General features: G+C 47.0%; 1 pseudogene across 1 annotated transcript in view; it reads right to left on the bottom strand.

Annotated features, from left to right (window-relative positions):
* LOC147672971 (sulfotransferase 6B1-like) overlaps positions 1–18,377 on the bottom strand; it is a 232,054-nt pseudogene that overhangs the window by 43,226 nt on the left and 170,451 nt on the right. The window lies entirely within an intron of this gene.

Raw genomic sequence — 18,377 nt, 5'->3', positions numbered from 1 at the left:
ATGTGACTGGTAATGTATTACACACAGGTGTTCTGTTACTTCCATTGCCCACAGAAGTGATACTTTACTTATTAATTTCTTTTTGGTGTATGTGTTTACATTTGTATTTTATAAAATATGTTTTTTTCCCCCAGGTCGGGTTTATTGTCTAGGTCAGCTCAAGACAAATAGCTTGTCACAGTCTCGGGCTATCAAACAGAGTTTTATCAAGCTCTTCCCTCACAGAATACATGTTTGCCTTACAGATTTGGATTTTACTTCTCAGGAAGTAGAGGATTTAATTTAAAAAAGGGATTAATACACAAAATGACTTTTTCAGGCTAATTAAGCAACCTTTTTCTTTAAATAAAGCAAAACATAAAATTAAGACCAGTGATAAATCTAGCCCATTTCAACCATTTTGTCGTTTACAGGCATTTCAAAATGGAAACCATTCACCACCTCTGAGATTGCCCCTAGGTATCCGGATGGGAGGTTTCATCAGATTTAAAAGATGGCTCTCTTTCGGTACCATTCCTCCTTCTCATCTCACATTTCTTCAGTTTCAATGGGACAGGTCCGATCACCATTGCACAGCCCGATCTTTTGGCCTATCCTTGGCTCCGCGGTGTTTCAGCAAACGTTTGAAACTGGTACTAAGCCTACTTACACTCACTTGGCACTTGGGCGACATCCTTCTAATTCCGCAAAATAACATTTCTTTATTTAATCAATTACAATTCAGAATCTCATTCCTAAAAAATGTGAGCTTTGTCATCAATCAGGAGAAATCTTTTCTCCTTCCTGTCCACTCTATAGAATTCCCAGGTTTATTTGTGAATTCTCAATCCTCATCCTACAACCTCCAAGTTCCAAACATGTTATCATCAGAAAAGCATTCTCCCAATTATTTGCTTCCTCACATATCTCCCTCCTCTGATAACAAGCTGGCATAGTGGATCTCCAAGCCTCATCAATACAAGTGTTTTACTGGGGTCTCTACACTACAGAGATCTCAAATCTTAAAACTTCAACATTTGAGAAAAGGTTTGAGTCATTCAGATCGAACCCCCTTCGATCAGGAAACAAAGGCAGAAGCTCATTGGTGGTTAGAACATCTTCAAGCCATGGCCGGCGCCAGGCATGGGCAGCATGGGCAGCTGCCCAGGGCCCCCGCGCCTGCTGGCAGCCTTGGGTCCTCGCGCCTTTAATGACTCCAGAGTTCCGAGGCCCAGGGGGCCCCCCAAGAGATTACATTTCTTCTTTTTTTATCGCTCTCCCCTGCAGTCCTGTCTCTGTGGGTGTAATGGCTGCATCTGCATGTCGATGACAGTGATTAGAAAGTTAATTAAAGTGCCCTTGCCTGGGAAGTGCGCCCTGCCCCTGTATGAATGAAAGGCAAAATATCCGACTGGGCGCAGAGCGAAAGAATGGCGGCGCATCACAGTGGAAACGCCTCATCTAGGACAAGTGGAAAGGGAGCAGGGAGTGAATAACAGGGGGGGCGGGGTTTAGAGCAGATAGGTGTGAGTATGGCAACGAGACAAGGACAAGAGGTGCATGCAGAGGAGCAGTATCAGCATGCAAAAGTGGATGGAGCAGAGTTTAACGTCTGCTGGGTTACTCGAGTCTTAGACCTGGTATTAAATTAATATGGACATTGAAAAGGGGCCTTAACTTTTCCTGCAAAAACATTAATCTAGTGTCTGCAAAACAAATGAAAGTTCAGAAAAGCAGGTGGTGAGACGGGCCGCTCTCCATTTTTACCGTCACCCTCAGAGTGAAAACACAAATCTTAACTCTGCAGCAGCACAACTCTCTGCTGCCTTTAATGCAACTTCAACAACACTCGTTATAGTTCTTTCACAGTCTCATCATGTCAGAACTGGAGCATTTTCGATATTACATACAAGGAAGCCATAGATGTTGCTTATTTATCGTATGCAACTGATAATCATTGACAAAGCCAATAGTACTGGCATGTTATAGGTGTAATTTTACTTGTTGTAATATTTATCTGGAAGCAATGACAAAAGCAGCAAAATACCAGTTGGGCGGCGCACTATGCTAAGTACAGATTTATATAGCTTACATATTTTTAAGCCACTCCCTTAACTACATTAGCAATGCCCCTGTGAAAGACCCCCCTAGGTTTTTCATCCCACTTAAAGCCCTGCTGTCAGGTCAGTATGTTGGCCGTTTTTTTTGGCTAGTTGTTGACCTGCTTTATGGTCAGGTGAGCCAGTTTTTACGGTTGATTTTCATGATATTAAAGCTTTTATTGCCTGCAGAAAACTAAAATCAGTGCAGTCTTCCATACCTTACAAAAAACTTATACAGCATGTCTTTACAAGTTTAAAACTGCCCTAGTTTGCAAACATGAGACACTTTTCTAGCTAACTAACTCACTAATGGGGGCCCCTTCATGCCGCATAATTTACTCACCCTGCCCCATAATTCAGTGGTCCTGATGTTAGGGTAAAACAATGCAGTGATTTTGTTCCGGTTTATATTTCACATGCTTTAATTTATCTTGCTTTCCTCAAGAGTGCTAGCTATTTTCAGCATGTGTGTTACTGTATTTCATTTCACAGCATATTACTCTTGGATGATGCACCCTTTGTACTGTCGCCTCCAGGTGTTTATTACAGGCTACAGTTGAGCACTTTGGAGTTGAGGCTGCAGGCAGTACAACTTTCACATTATGCCTGTCTGTGGGTCAAAAAGGTGTTCAGATTACATGATCATTCAAAATATGGCCTCTCTGCAGAGCACAAAGAGCGATGGTCCTGCATTCCAGTTGTGATTCTATGCAAATGTGTGTGAAAGAGCTACTTATTGGTCAACGCAACAAGGTGAAAGGAAAATAATTTATTATTGTTGCTCATTTAGCTTAAACAGCTAACAACCATTGACAAAACCCAGTCAAGGGTGTGCAGTTTGGTTTCATTCAATTTATAAAAAAAAAACACCAAAAAACCTTTCTTTAGCCGGCCCGATCCGATTCCACGTGGTCTCTGCTTAGGGGCCTTACATGTTCCTATTCTGCCCGGGGCCCCACATATCCTAGGACCGGCCCTGCTTCAAGCATGGAATGGAAGTGATGGTGCAAGGGTTCACATATAGCGAAACGTGGTTGTATTCAGCCCTCTCCAAATAACATGTAATAAATTAACCAACATGTTTTGTTTACTAAAATTTGCATTTACACAACATTCTAGTAAGCTGGGGAAGGTTGCATATGGTCTTTTACTAACAATAAACTGAGTGTCTTAATATCGTCGATGAAAACACGGGCACTTTACTGCGCATGCGTCCGCCACATCTACGTGGTGTGACATAATTCTGCTTTGAAGGGAATTTCTCACTTCTGCGCACTCGTGCCAGAAATGCTGCTTTAAATCTCACATGCTAACGCTTACGCTGCTGCTTGTACTAAGCTTGTTCATTCTGCTTAACTATTAATGCAAAGGTTAACATAAAGTAATGGGGCTAGAGTAGAAATAAGTGGTATACAGTGCATTCATTTTTTTTTTATTTATGGTAATGGTATTGTGGCCTTTTTCCTTTTGACTCAGAAATTCTTTCATAGATAAAGATTTTAAAACTTTCCCCCGAGTCTGTGGTTATTATAGAAAAGGTAAATGTGTTTAAATATTACCTGTTTATGCTAACTCCCTCCTCGATCCCTAGGACTTATAGCATAGGTGACAAGGATTGGTAAGTCATGGTTTACAGGTATAAGTCCTAAACGGACCTCTAGGCACTGATAGGGGATTGATGAAATATTAGTTAGGCAGGACTGCTAATTCAAAGTGTGAATATTTTATGGGCCCAGGTGAGTATGGTAAAATTGAGCTAGAAGGTCCCGCGCGCTCTATCAGAAGGTCAAAGTTTAATTCTTCACCAAATCTACGATTAGAGTCAGATGAAAGTTCGTCAAGGTGGGGTGCGAGATTTGGCCAATTCTCGACTGGAGGTGACTGGTCTTAGCGGGAGCTCACAATGGACATAAATTATTTAGAACAGCTTGCAGGCTCCATGTGATCCAATCATTCACAAAAAATGAGTTTGCTCTTTCATCCTTCTCAGAATGGACTATCTGACAGCTGTCCATTATATCAACCACCTCGGGGCACCCGGTCCAAACTAGTAGTGAACCTAGCAAAGCAATGCTGGGAGTTTTGTCTCCTCTGTCACTTGTCTGTTACGGCAGAAATATCTCGGGTCAAATGTACTCAGTGGCGTATTGGTGTTCCTGTTAGACCTGGCACCATTGGCATGGGTCTCCCTTCCATTTTTGCTGTTGCCTCATGTGTGTTTGCTGGTGTTAGATGCGTTGGGCACTGTGCCACTACTATTCAGTGCCACAGTGCAAGTGCTCCCTATTGTAAATTGATATATGGATTAGTGATTCCATGTTTGGCTATGTTGGTTTACTTGTCAGACCCTAGTCTAGTGCACTGAGTGTGCAAGGGTGTGTAATCCAAATGCCACCCAAAGAAGCAGCTGTGTAAAATGTGTCTAAGGTCTGCCACGCCAGAGCCTGCGTGCAGTCTGGTACTATCATGCTGACTGGGCAAGTGCACCCACTTGCCAGTCCCTAAACCTTCCCTTTTCTTCATGTCAGTCACTCTTATGGTAGACCCAATGGCAGGGTGCATTGTAAGCATTAGGTAGGACAAGCCCTGATGTGTGTGGCATGTCCTAATAGTGAATTACAGCCATTTTCGTTTTTCACTATTGCAAGGCTACCTGTTCTCCATAGGCCAGAATGGGCAGTTAGAATTGTTACATTTTCAATCAGTCAGTCAAATATTCTTTATTTCGGCATATGCCATAAAAGAAGCAGCAAGAACATAACATTTACCAAATATTTAAAATCGTTAAAACCCCAAAATTCCAATATATACAAAAGTGACGATAAATAATTAAAAGTCATTCCATTTTTAAAATGTTTGTCCTAGCCCACCACATGCGACACAGGAACCTGGAAACCGCAAATACAATATGCAGGTCCGTATTCGTTTTTAAGATTCTATAGACTTCATTGCAGTGCCCGGAGCCCAAGTTCTTGCACAAGTTAATGAGCTCTTTCTGACGTAGTTTACCATATCCTCGACAGAAAAAGAGCACATGCAGGTCTGTCTACTCCTTAGCTGAGCAAGCAGGGCAGCTCATGTCCCTCCTGGGTGCCCACTGGTTGGTGTATGCATTGAGTGGGAGACAACCATAACGAGACAGTAAATAAAGTTTCCTGGACAGGGTTGGATAAATAACGCCAAGTACAGTCTCCAGCATATATGTACATTTCACATCAAGGAATATAGATAGCCTGGAACCCGCCCTAGGATTGAGATACAATTTATCCATTTGAACATCCCAGTATCTCCTTATCAGGACCTGGTGACACAGGCTAATCTGGGATTCTCCCTCAGCTCACAAAATCCTAATCAATCAAACAGTTTTAAACATACATAAGCCATGGAAACTTACTATTCCCTGAAATGCTAAGTACTCTTCTATAAATAGCAAGTTCCGAGGTGGCCCATATCCTTCGCCAAAAAAGAAGTGGCCTACATCCTACAACCTGAGTAATTTGTCTTATTCCTAGGTCCATGCGAAGGGGGAACAGGGGGGTACTTTATTTTCAGTGATCAGTATTGTATTTATATTTGAGTAGCCCCACATCTCCGCACCATAGAATGTCGCACTTCTCACCTGTGTTTTATAAATTTCTAAGACAGGGCTCAAGGGTTTGTGATGGATATCCCTAAAGATTTTAGCCATGCCTCCCGAGATTTGGGTTAGTTTAAGATTTGTCTTTGTGACCTGGGGCCCCCAGGACATTTTCTCATTTAGGGTGACCCCCAGATACTCAAATTCGCTAACTCTCTCTAATGGTGAGCCATTCAGACTGGGGCCGGGATAGAGCATTTTCTTGGGGTTGAAAACCATATGTTTGGTTTTCTGTACGTTTATTTCCAACCCCCTATTCTTACAGAAGAGTGAAAATCCATCCATTATTCTCTGTAGCCCCAAAGGGGACTTAGACAGGAGTAGCGTGTCGTCAGCGAACATCAACGCAGGCACACAACCCCGTGCCAGCTTCGGGGCATCGATGTTATTGAATTGGCTCAGGGCGTGTACCAGACTGTTGATGTAGATGCAAAATAAGGTGGGGCCAACACGCACCTCTGTCAAACTCCCCTGTTTACCGAGATTGGAGCAGTGAGTTCCCCTCCTTTCCCATATCTAATTTTAGCATAGTTCCCTGTATTCAGCTGAATGATAATCTCTAAGAGATATAAGGGTATCCCCAGCACTCTCAACACTTTCCACAAAGTCTCCATGGGGACCAGGTCAAAGGCACTTTGCAGGGCGACAAAGACCAGATAAAGGCTATCCCCCTTCCGATACTACTGTTTTCCAACCCAGCCTGTAGATGGGACATTATTTTGTTATCATACAGCCAAGTCTGGTCTCGATCAAGAATGATCCTTGCGAAGGCCTTTTGAGATACCGGTATATCTATTAGACTAATAGGTCTATAGTTAAAGGGTTGAAGGGGACAGGCCTTCTTAAATACTGGGATTACCTCAGCCCCAAACCATGATTCAGGCAAGTTCATCCCTTTTAGGATGGCATTAAAAATCAGCCACAGGTAAGAGGCCCACATTTTTGGTTCCCTACTGTATAACTCTCCGGGAACATTGTCAAGCCCTGCGGCTTTTCCTGCAGGAATTTTTTTTATCGCAATTTCTACTTCAGCCAGAGAGATTTGTGGGGGATCAAAATCTACGTCAAGCACTATGGAAGGAGGTATGGCTACCATGGCACCACCGTCTGCTGTTGAAGAATACAAGACTATGTTCGCATCCAAGGGGGTCCGACCCTCACTACTACCAGTCGCAACAATGTTCCAGAATGTTCTTGGATCCTTCGATTCCAGGGCTGTTTTTAACCTGTCCCATTTGTCTATTACCCAAACAGCCTTGGCAGAAGCAATACTTTTCTTATACTGGGCCCTGGCCATTTTGATGGCACTCTGGGATTTATGTTTAATAGCCTCTATAGGAGTTTTCTTTGTACGTTTACAGCTGCTATTAAACCACAAACCATTTTGTTGGATCCTTTTAGCCCGGGGGCAGGGTCTATAAAATGCTTCTTTTAGTTTACAACAGATGAAATGATTGATGACCCCTAATTTACTGTGGGTTTCAAATGAAACCCCATTGTCCACCAAATCTGACAGGATCATTAGGTCAAGAATAATACTTTCATAAAGTAGAGCCATCTTCACATGGGAGTTTTCCATCTCTGCCCACTTTAACCTTTCTTTTGTTATTTGAGAGGAATACTGTTCTAAATCAGTTCAGTTCAAAAGGCTTTATTCGAGGATTAGACTCATAAAAGCACAAGCATACATTTAAAATACATCATTAAACAATTATTTCCTCATTAAATTCAGTAGTTTAAAAAAGATTATACAGACATGCACAATTGATCAATAGCAAATAAATATAAAACTTTGATACATGATTAGACAGGTGCCAGAAAGGATGCCCCAATCAGTGCACTCTAGGGAAGAGCCCTCCTTCTAATAGACCATGCCCATGATTTGGGCCCAGATCTTTGGACTGGGGTGAATGTGTGACATTGATCCACATTCGGTCCATCACCTGTTTTGTTTGCAATACCGCCATAAGTGCGCTGGGGATGCCCGGACGTGGGTCCCAGGCACTCCACACCACTTGGAGTCAAGCTAGCCGGGCTGATGAGAGGTGTTACCTCGAAACCGGTCCGGTCCTCGGATGCTTGATTCCGTTCTGGGAAGGACATGGCTTTTGTAGTTCGGACTGGACTGTTCCCATGGGGCACAGGGTCAGAGCTGATTTGCATATCGCCATTGTCTAACCCAGGGTGGTGTGGAGTGCAAAAAAACGATGGATTTGGGCCCAGATCTTTGGACTGGGGTGAATGTGTGACATTGATCCACATTCTGTCCATCACCTGTTTTGTTTGCAAATTCCGCCATAAGTGCGCTGGGGATGCTCAGACGTGGGTCCCAGGCACTCCACACCACTGGAGTCAAGCTAGCCGGGCAGATGAGAGGTGTTACCTCGAAACCGGTCCGCTCCTCGGATGCTTGATTCCGTTCTGGGAAGGACATGGCTTTTGTAGTTCGGACTGGACTGTTCCCATGGGGCACAGGGTCAGAGCTGATTTGCATATCGCCATTGTCTAACCCAGGGTGGTGTGGAGTGCAAAAAAATGATGGATTTGGGCCCAGATCTTTGGACTGGGGTGAATGTGTGACATTGATCCACATTCGGTCCATCACCTGTTTTGTTTGCAAATTCCGCCATAAGTGCGCTGGGGATGCTCAGACGTGGGTCCCAGGCACTCCACACCACTGGAGTCAAGCTAGCCGGGCTGATGAGAGGTGTTACCTCGAAACCGGTCCGGTCCTCGGATGCTTGATTCCATTCTGGGAAGGACATGGCTTTTGTAGTTCGGACTGGACTGTTCCCATGGGGCACAGGGTCAGAGCTGATTTGCATATCGCCATTGTCTAACCCAGGGTGGTGTGGAGTGCAAAAAAACGATGGATTTGGGCCCAGATCTTTGGACTGGGGTGAATGTGTGACATTGATCCACATTCGGTCCATCACCTGTTTTGTTTGCACATCCCAAATACTTAGCTGTTGCTAGAACTACAGGCATATGGGTGGAAGTACAAATGATTCGTAAGGCCTCAACACCCCTGGATGTCCCTAGATATTTACAAACGGGGACTAACCAAACTTTCATCGGGGTGGCATACGCTTTACAAGAGAATAAAAAGTGGCCTATACTTTCATTTGATGCACCACAAGCTGGACAATATGGGGTGGAGGAACTCCTCCACCTACCTGTCAGTGATCTCAATGGAAGGGCACCTGATCTTAACTGAAAGAAAAGCTTCCTGTCCCCAGGGTTGGTTATGCTGTCCCAGTAGGGTTCCAAGACTGGATACAGTTTAGCTACCACAAAACGCCCCGTCATGGAGTCAGATTTAGTTTTACTCCAAACTCTTGCAGCTACATGATCCCAATATAGATCTTTAATCGCTTTTTTGCTTGGAAAGAGCTCCCCAGTTGGATTATCCCATAAATTTGAGAGACCAAGTACACATAAAGAAGACCTAAGATTTTTTAGCCAATCTATCCTATGAAAGATATCAGCGTTTATTATGGCTAAAAACCCCTTTGCGTAATGCAGGATCTCCGGGGTAGTCCATAGGCGTCTCCAATAAAGAATCGGGCGCAACCTCGCTAGGTCACTAACTGCTCTCCTCCCCAAGTCGAGACCAAGGGGAATCAGTGGGGTACTCTGCGGGAGTCCTGTAATTCCCCTAAAAAACCTGTTCTCGGAGGTCTGCAAGGGGAGAAGCTTCCCAAAGCCCCACATTTCTGCCCCATATAGAGCAGACCCAAGAGCCTTGGCGTCATATACTGCCAAAACGGGTTTTATTGGTTTGGTCCTAGATTTTTTGTGCTCCACCCGAAGTGCCCCCGAGATCTGTTGGTGCCTCAAGACCGCCATTTCTATGTGCTGGGACCATCTCAAATCATTTGTTATCTGTATCCCAAGATAGGTAAATACATAACCACCTCTAGCAAACAATTGTTCAAGAATATTTTTGGCCTGGGTCTGCGTTTTGGTGCAAAGGCCATCAGCTTGGTCTTGCCCACATTGACTTCCAGGCCATGCTCCCCGCAAAAAGAATCGAAGATGTTCAGAGCTCGCTGTAGACCGCCTGGGGTTTTGGATAGAATTAGCGTATCGTCGGCGAACATCAGGATCGGAACCCTGAGGCCCGCCAACGATGGCGCATCTACACTGGCGTCCAACATTCGAGCCACTATCCCATTTATGAATAATGAGAAAAGCAGGGGAGCCATTGTGCACCCCTGGCGCACTCTGCGTTCAACCAGGAAGTCAGCAGAGGATTCACCATGCATGCCCCATTGGATTTTGGCGAAGTTGCACTCATGCAACCTCATTACCTGGGTAAGTAGCTCAGCCGGGAGACCCATTTCACTCAAAACTGCCCAGAGCTGTCTCCTTGGGACCAGGTCGAAGGCAGCCCGCAGGTCAACAAAAGCAACATACAGGCTGCCTTCGCCTAGCACCACCGTCCCCCACTGTAGCAGAGCAAAACGAAACACCTGGTCAACTGTACTAATGGCCCGCCGAAAACCAGCCGGGTAAGGGGACAGGGCATTGTTCTCGTCAACCCAATCCATCAATTTGTTAACCACCATCCTACCTACCACTTTTTGAACGGTGGCAATCAGGCTTATCGGCCTGTAGTTGACTGTAAGAGACCGATCCCCTTTTTTGTATATGGGTATAATGATCGCTCCCCTCCATAATTCCGGGACGACCGATCCCTTCGCGATGGCATTTCCCAAAAGGAATATATATCTGGCCCACCGCGCCTTATCGTTAATGAAAACCTCAGCTTGTACGCCATCTAAACCCGGGGCCCTTCCCCCGGGGACAGTGCATAGAGCATCTTCAGTTTCTTTAAGAGTGAATAAATTCCCAGTGGAATAGCCCATCCCTGGCACACTGTTCTAAATCACTTGTGCCTGTTTCCAAAGGAAACTCAAGAGTTGCTATCAGGGCATTATGATCGCTATCATGCCTAGGTAGGATAGTTTCTATTAAAACGTAGTCCAATATTGACTCGTGGCCCACCCTGTTAAACCTTCAGTTTTTGTTACATTTTATAATCCTAACAGGCTCAGAGAACATGGTAGAAATTCGAGTTTAGTATGCCTGAACTCAGAATAATAAAATACATATTTTAGTAAAGTTTATTTCAATATTCTGTGTTTGCAAATACCACTTTTAGAAACTAGGAATTTGCTTGTCTTACCATTCAAACCTGCCTCTGCTAGGTTGTGTATTCCTATGTCTGGTTCTGTGAGTGACAGGGCTCGGGAATTCCAGGAGATAGGCTGATTCACCCAGTGGTGAATAGAGAGATCTGCATCTAGATGGGAGGGAGGAGTGCACCTGAACTCTGAATAGGGCTGTGCCTGCCATCCGCCATGCTGGCTCCACCCCCTGGGGAGCGGCTGATGCCACTGCCCTGCACACTGAAAGAAGAGAAGGAGTCCTGTAAACGAAGTGCTCCAGTACTGTACTTGCCTTCCACAATGCTGGCTCCACCACCTGTGGGGCGACTGATGTGCCTGCTCTGCACTGTGAAAGGAAAGGAGAAGTCTGGTAAACAGAGTGCTTCAAAACTGGTTTGGAATGGGCAAAGTCCCCTCTCCCCTCAGAGAACAAAGGATTTTGGGGTATAAATATTCGGACCCTGCTCCCAAGAAATTATATCACTTTTGGACTACAAGAAGAAATCTTTACTGAGGAGAGGAACCTGAAGAAACTATGGAGATCCCTTCGCAATGGCAATTCCCAAAAGGAATATATATCTGGCCCACCGCGCCTTATCGTTAATGAAAACATCAGCTGGTACGCCATCTAAACCCGGGGCCCTTCCCCCGGGGACAGTGCATAGACCAATCTGAAGTGCTGCTTGAGGGATTGGCCTGCAGTGGTTGCCTTACCTCCAAAGGAAGGAGAAAAGAACTTTGTGTACTTTGTTTTCAACTTGTGAAGGATCTCCAAGGGCTTGGAGAAGAGCTTGCCTCCGGCTGAAGTCTCAGGAACAACAGACATCACCCCCCAGCTCCCCAGAGTTCTTGTGGACGTGCCTGCTGCTGTTTGAGCCTTCTAAGGAACTGCGTATCGCAAGGAGCTGAAAGCACGACTCAACGAGAAGAAGCGTGCCGCTGTGCCTGCCGTCGCAACTCCGGAGAAAGGAGGGTGTCACCGCTGGAACTGTCGCACTGCACCACATCGGAGAGAAGCCTGCCGCAACGAAGAGGAAGCGTGCCGCCGTCGCTGCTGCTGCCGTCACAACTCCGAAGAAGGACGGTGTCACCGCTGGAGCTGTCGCATTGCACCGCATTAGGAGAAGAATCTCGCAACGGGGTCGGACTGTGTCGCCGTCGCTGTGCCTGCCGTCGCAACTCCGTCGCCGCTGGAACTGTCGCATTGCACCGCATCGACCAAGAGCACCTCGCATCCCCCAGAAGCGCGCCGCCGTCGGAGCTTCTGCCGTCGCATCTTGGATGTCGCCGCAGTAGTTGTCACAACGAGTGGAAGCTTCACGCATCGTGGCAGAAGAGCGTCGCCGCTGGAGCTGCTGCCGTCGCATCGTAGATGTTGCCGCTGTAGTCCACGCATCAGACCGAGAACTTCTCGCATCCCCGAGAAGCGCGCCTCATCTGGAATATCTTCACGTCTTTATTTCTTTGTATCCGAACTTTGGCCAATTTCCCATCGCTGCAACATTGCTTGTCGTGGAAGCACAACGCAACTTAACGTACATTGACGCAGAGTGTCGCATCTAAGAACTGAACTGAACTAAGCTTAAAATCTACCATCTTAAAGTAATCATAGTGTGTATTTTTGTCATTTATGGTCTTGTGGTAACTATATAAAGTGTACTTATTGTTTATATAAAACCTGTGTGGTGTCCATTTGTAGTGTTGTCACTGGGCTACTGTATGTGGTCACAACTGCTTAACTTACAACGCCTCTCAAATAAGCCTTGACTGCTCGCGCCACGCAGCCTAGAGGGTGAGCAGGGGTTATTTTAGGAGTGTAATCCCCCGTGTCCTGACTAGAGGAGAGGGTCCCTATTTGTCACAAGTACCTACCTGTGCCAACTAGAGACCCCCAAATCTAACATTGGAATTCAAGTGGAAGGGATTCCGAATTTGCATTTGTGACTCATGTACAGTGACTGGTGAACACTACTTAGTGAGTGCAGACCATAATGATACCGCATACTTTTTGGTAGATTCCTTTTTTTTTGGATTACCTATTTTTGAAAAATGCCTGGATCAGTTGTAGTAGAGAGAGCAAAATCTGTAGCCTCCCTTAATTGCGAATGGGAAGAAGATAGGCTGGAATGCTACACAGTAAGGCAGATGAGGTACTTGTGCAAGAAATTCAATGTTTCCACTTCTGGATTTAAAGTGAAGGATGAATTCTACAAGGCGCTGAGGGCCTGGGTAGAAGCAAGGAAAACTCCTGTGATTGAGGAGGATGATGGTGCAACAGGAAGAGCCATTGGGCTCAGGGAAAGGAAGGTACTTTCCCGTGCAGGTAGCATTGGCTCTAACAAAAGTCTGTCCCAAGAAGAATTGGAGGACAGAGCGAGATCAAGAAGGCATGAAATGGAAATGACCAAGTTCAAGTTGAATAGGCAGCTAGAAATAGAAAATAGAAGGTTAGATCTTGAGGAAAAGAAAATACAGTTTGAGCATGAAAATGTTTTGAGGGAGTTGGAGTTAAAACTAAAAGTTTAGAAATTACTCCCCCTATAAGCAGCGTTCCAGCAGTACATTCAGAAAGTAGAGTGTATATTCCCAAGGAGATGGTGAAAGAGGTTTACAAAAATTATGATATTGGTCAGTGGTTCAGAGCCTATGAGGTAGCCATGTCTTCCACCGGGTCCCTGAGAGAGATTGGGGAGCAGGGTTGTGGGGAAGGTTCCTTAGTGAGGGGCGGGATACATTGTTAGACCTGCCTTCTGATGTCCACAGTTCATACAGCCACATGAAAGATGCATTGATGTCTAGATATGGTTTGACACCTGAGCTCTATAGGCAGAGGTTCAGGAAATGCAAGAAGTTAGACAACAGTACTTGGGTTGAATATGTCACTTTCTTTTGCAGAGCATTGGATGGTTGGGTAAAGGGCAGCAAGGTTAATGATTTTCAAGGTCTCTTTGATTTTATTGCATGGGAGCACTTGTCTGATAATTGTTTTCCAGAGCTGCGCCAGCATCTGATAGATAGCAGGCTGACTAACCCTAGGAAGCTTGCTGAGGAGGCAGACCGCTGGGTAAGTACCAGGGTCCACAAGGGTCACATGTGAGACTCAGCCAAAGATGGGCAGGGCCCCCAGTAGAAGAGTGCGGGGACAGGGTAAACAGAAGGAGTTCCTCAAAGGGCCCCAAAGTAGTCCCCAAGGGAATCCCGTGAAAGGTTCCCAGACTCCCCCTGAGAGAAATCAAGGGGCTAGACAGGCAGTCATGTTCCCCAGGGGCCCCTGAAATGTTACAAGTGTGGTGACCTGGGTCATAAGGCGAATGATACCAGTATCAAGCTCCCACTTGTGCTCTGCCCCGGCAGATGGCTAGTGTAGCCTTGGGGGAGGAGATGGATGTCCAAGGTGGGTGGGGTCCCGCACAGATGAGCCTTGTCTCTTTAGGAGACTGTGAGATGGTCTCAGAAGCTCAGCTACCCAGGAACACTAAGAAATATGGGCAGCGAGTGACGGTCAATGGCCAAAAGATGGAAGCTCTTAGAGACACAGGAGCCAGTGTGACAGGTGTCAGGTGTCACCTGGTGTCTAAAGAGTAGATTGTCCCTCATGCATTTTGCCGAGTTGTTAATGCTGACAACACAGAGAGTCATCGTCCAATGGCTCAGGTTCCCTTTGAGTGGGGGGGAGGGGGTCTCTGGTACTCTTCAGGTAGCGGTGAGGCCCTCCATGCCTGTTGACTGTTTGTTGGGAAATGATTTGGAGAGCTCCCCTTGGGAAAAGGTGGAGAAAACAACTCACTTGAAGATGGTTGGACTGCCTGACTGGGCGTGCGTGACCACCCGGTCAATGTCAGCCAGTAGGGGTTTTCAAGAGGACCTGGAGCCTGAAAGGGAGGCCCAGGAACCTGCCAAAGAGAGAAGTGGCGGGGGCACAGGAAACTGGCCGATGAAGTTCCCACGGCCCAGGAGGAGGTAGACCCTGAGGGGGATGCCCTGGATCCTACCGGGGAACAGATAGCTGAACTGGGGTACCTGCCTTAGCTGACCCATTGTCAGCAAGAAGGAGGTCCCTCTAGGGAGGAATTTTGCAAGGAGCAGAAAGAATGCCCTTCTCTTGTGGGCTTGTGGCTTCAGGCTGTATGCCAGGTAGCAGGTGATCACTCAGGATCACATTGGATCTACTGGGAGAATGGTCTCCTCCATAATGAGCCTAAGGTTGCTAAACCTGGGTCAGCCCATGTGCTGGTGGTACCCCAGAAGTTCAGAGCCTTCCTACTGGGGCTGGCTCATGATATGCCATTAGCAGGGCATTTGGGGTAGGACAAGACCTTTGAGAGGTTTGTCACCCACTTTCATTGGCCCCAAATGCGCAAGAGTGCTGATACTCATTGCAGGACTTGTCAGACTTGCCAGGCAAGTGGAAAAAGTGGGAGGAAGCACAAGACTCCTCCCAAGCCATTCCGCTGTGGTCAGTACCCTCTTTAAGTGGGTGGGGATTGACATTGTGGGGCCACTGGACCCCAAGATAGCCATGGGCAACAGGTTCATCCGGGTCTTGGGGGATCATGCCACCAGGTACCCGGAAGCCATACCTCTGAGGACAGTGACGGCCTCTGTGGTGGGACGAGTACTGATGGGAATTTTCTCCCGAGTGGGATTCCCTCGCGAGGTAGTGTCTGACCGGGAGACCAACTTCATTTCCAAGTATATGAAGTCCCTGTGGCAGGAGTTTGGTGTAACTTACAAGTTTACCACTCCTTACCACCATCAAGGAAATGGGTTGGTTGAAAGGTTCAACCGGACCCTGTAGTGCATGATAATGGGTCTTGAGGAACCCATGAGGCGTAAGTGGGAAGTCCTCTTACCATGCCTACTCTTTGCATACCTGGAGGTGCCACAGAAATCTCTAGGGTTCAGTCCTTTTGAGTTTCTCTATGGACACCCGGTGAGAGGACCACTGAGTCGGGTTAAAGAAGGCTGGGAGCAATCTCCCAGAAAACCTTCCCAGGATGTACATAGCTACATGCTGGCCTTCAGGAACCAGACCAGGCACTTCAGTGAACTCGCTCAGGCGAATCTGGAGGCCAGCTAGGAGGAGATGAAGCGCTGGTATGACCAGAATGCCACCCTGGTAGAGCTTCAACCTGGACAGAACGTGTGGGTCCCAGCCCCAGTGAAGCCCTGTGCGCTCCAAGATAAGTGGACCAGACCGTTTGAGGTTGTGGAGCACAAGAGTCCAGTTACCTACTTGGTGGACTTGCGGTCTCCTAGGAACCCCTTGAGGGTCCTACATGTCAACCGCCTTAAGCCCCACTTAGAGAGGTCTGAAGTGGGCATGCTCCTGGCAACAGATGCTGGAACGGAGGAGACTGAGCTTCTTCCTGACCTCCTGTCAGCCTCAGAGCAAGATGGGTCAGTGGATGGTGTTAACCTCTCTTCCACCCTGACCCATGAGCAACAGAATGACTGCCGGCAGTTGCTGGGACAGTTTTCTGATCTGTTCTCCCTGGTTCCTGGTGTCACAGATTGGTGCGTCCATGATGTGGACACAGGAGACAGCTTACCTGTGAAGCGCAAGTCTTACAGGGTAACTGACAGGGTAAGGGCTTGTATTAAAGAGGAGGTTTCAAAGATGCTTGCACTTGGGGTGATTGAGTCATCTAGCAGTCCTTGGGACAGCCCAGTGGTCTTGGTCCCGAAGGCGGCAGCGCCGGGTGCCACACCCGAACTCCGGTTCTGTGTGGACTACAGAGGGCTCAATTCAGTAACGAAGACTGACACGGACCCCATCCCCCGAGCTGATGAGCTCATTGATCGGCTAGGGGCTGCACGGTACCTCAACACGTTTGATTTAACGTCTGGGTACTGGCAGGTCCCCTTGACTGATGGGGCAAAGGAGAGGTCCGCATTTTCCACACCAGATGAGCATTTACAGTTCCGTGTTATGCCCTTTGGGATGAAGAATGCCCCTGCCACTTTTCAGAGGTTGGTCAACCAGGTGTTGGTTGGACTGGATGAGTTCAGTGCTGCCTACCTGGATGACATCGCAGTGTCCGGTGCCAGTTGGGAGGAACATCTGCGCCACCTCTGGGAAGTGTTGATGGCGCTGTGGAAGGCAGGCCTCACGATCAAGGCGAGTAAGTGCCAGATCGGGCAGGGTTCTGTGGTGTACTTGGGACACCAAGTTGGGAGCGGCCAGGTGGTGCCCCTACAACCCAAGATTGAAACCATCCTGGCTTGGGAACCACCCAAAACCTAGAAAGAGGTGAGAGTCTTCTTAGGTCTCACAGGGTACTACAGGAGGTTTGTCAAGGGGTATGGCAACATTGTTGCACCCTTGACAGAGCTGACTTCCAGTAAGCAGCCCAAGAAAGTGATTTGGACTGACACCTGTCAGAAAGCCTTTGAGGCCCTGAAAGCTGCCATGTGCACGGTGCCCATGCTCCTGGCACCCAACTTCTCAAGAGGAGAGTTAATTGTCCAGACAGACACTTCAGAGCATGGTGTGGGGGCTGTTCTGTCACATATGAATGAGGAGGGCCTAGATCAACCTGTAGCCTTTATCAGTAGAAGGTTACTTCCACAGAAACGAAGGTGGAGTGCTATTGAGCGTGATGCATTTGCTGTGGTTTGGGCACTGAAGAAGCTGAGACCATACCTGCTTGGGACTCACTTCCGGGTTCAGACAGACCACAGGCCCCTCAGATGGTTGATGCAGATGAGGGGTGAGAATCCAAAGCTGTTAAGGTGGTCTATTTCCCTACAGGGTATGGACTTTATGGTGGAATATCGCCCTGGTACAGAACACGCCAACGCTGATGGTCTGTCCAGATTTTTCCGGCTTAGTGAAGAGAACTCCCAGGAGTTAGGCTAGTTCTCCCCACTTTTCAGCTGGAGGGGACACATGTTAGACATGGCATCACTGGCGTTGGTCTCACTTCCATTTTTGCTGTTGCCTCATGTGTTTTTGCTGGTGTTAGATGCTTTGGGCACTGTGCCACTGCTATTCAGTGCCACAGTGCAAGTGCTCCCTATTGTAAATTGATATATGGATTAGTGATTCCATGTTTGGCTATGTTGGTTTACTTGTCAGACCCTAGTTTAGCGCACTGAGTGTGCCAGGCGGTGTAATCCAAATGCTGCAGGTGGGCCTGCAGCAGTGTTTATGCCACCTACAGAAGCAGCCTTGTAAAATGTGTTTAAGGTCTGCCATTACAGAGCCTGTGTGCAGTCTGGTACTATCATGCTGACTGGGCAAGTGCACCCACTTGCCAGTCACTAAACCTTCCCTTTTCTTCATATCAGTCACTCCTATGGTACGCCCAAGGGCAGGGTGCATTGTAAGTATAAGGTAGGACAAGCCCTGATGTGTGTGGCATGTCCTAATAGTGAATTACAGCCATTTTCGTTTTTCACTATTGCAAGGCTACCTGTTCTCCATAGGCCAGAATGGGCTGTTAGAATTGTTTCATTTTATAATCCTAACAGGCTCAGATA

The sequence above is a fragment of the Lissotriton vulgaris genome (assembly GCF_964263255.1).
Source record: "Lissotriton vulgaris chromosome 7 unlocalized genomic scaffold, aLisVul1.2 SUPER_7_unloc_1, whole genome shotgun sequence".
NCBI classification, from domain to species: Eukaryota; Metazoa; Chordata; class Amphibia; order Caudata; family Salamandridae; genus Lissotriton; species Lissotriton vulgaris.
This window is presented reverse-complemented; position numbering and strand designations above follow the sequence as displayed.